The sequence below is a fragment of the Tympanuchus pallidicinctus genome, unplaced genomic scaffold (genome assembly GCF_026119805.1).
Source record: "Tympanuchus pallidicinctus isolate F22 unplaced genomic scaffold, pur_lepc_1.0 scaffold3, whole genome shotgun sequence".
Taxonomy (NCBI): Eukaryota; Metazoa; Chordata; class Aves; order Galliformes; family Phasianidae; genus Tympanuchus; species Tympanuchus pallidicinctus.
This window is the reverse complement of record NW_026294747.1, coordinates 59,620,665-59,621,731: the sequence shown is the minus strand read 5'-3', so window position 1 is coordinate 59,621,731 and position 1,067 is coordinate 59,620,665.

Here is a 1,067-nt window from a genome sequence, read left to right as displayed (position 1 = left end):
CAAACAATGAGAAGCTGTATTTCTATGGCAACAGTGTGAATTCAGAACGTAACAATGGACCAGAGAAAGCCAACCCCAGTCCTATTTGTTTGTCATAGAAGAGTCACCCACAGCCACGATGCAGTCATTTGCTGCTTTCAGGGTCATGCAGCTCTGCTGTCAGTCCAGGCTGCTGTAACTGAGACTGGCACAGCATCCCTCAGTGTCCCGTTAGCACCCACTGTTATTCTAGATCACTGTAAGCTTGGGCTGCAGTGAATGAGCACTGCCCAGGAGATGCTGATGGCCATGGCTGACACTATTACTCCCCTTCCACACTTTTTATCATGAGTGAGCAGAGCTGCCCGCCCTGCAGCTTTGCACCACTGCAGTCACGTATCCTTCCATCCTCCCCAGCTCATGCTTTGAGACACAAAGGGCTTTCTCTTGTCAATCTTCAGTATGCTCACCACTCCTCTATCAGCAAAACGCCTCCTTGGCACCAGGGACCGGTGGGAAGGAGCTGGAAGGTGAGCATTCCCTAAGGGGAAAATGAAGGCAGTTCGTGGTGTGGCCTAGGAGTGTGCAGCACCTGAGGTATGATTGCACACATTTGTAAATGGAAGAAAATATTATGCAGAACAATCAACTGCGTGCATTCGTGTCTGTATAAACATCATAATTGCCTGAGAAAAATAGCTGCTTTACAGTGAATTAAAGGTAATCATAAGCTAATTTGGTTAAATGCTGCAATGCAGTTAAGACAAGTTCCAGTTACTTGGATACAAAGCACCTGACAAGTTACCGCTCTCCCATGCTTTGTTATGTCGTGTGAGGCACCCTGCTCTGAAAGTCTATGGCTCTTCAGAACCGTTATGTCCAGAACGTCAGAGCAGAGCCAGCAGCTCCGCATGTCAGGCTGGAGGTGGCGCAGCCTACATCTCCACTGCGGAGGGTTCCTCAGCACCCTGCTCCTTCCCACAGCTCTGGAAGAAAACCAAAGCCGTGCAGTGCTGATGAGCACCTCTCAGCACAGACACAAAGCACAGGAATGTTTGGTTACCCACACAGAATCACAGAATCACAAG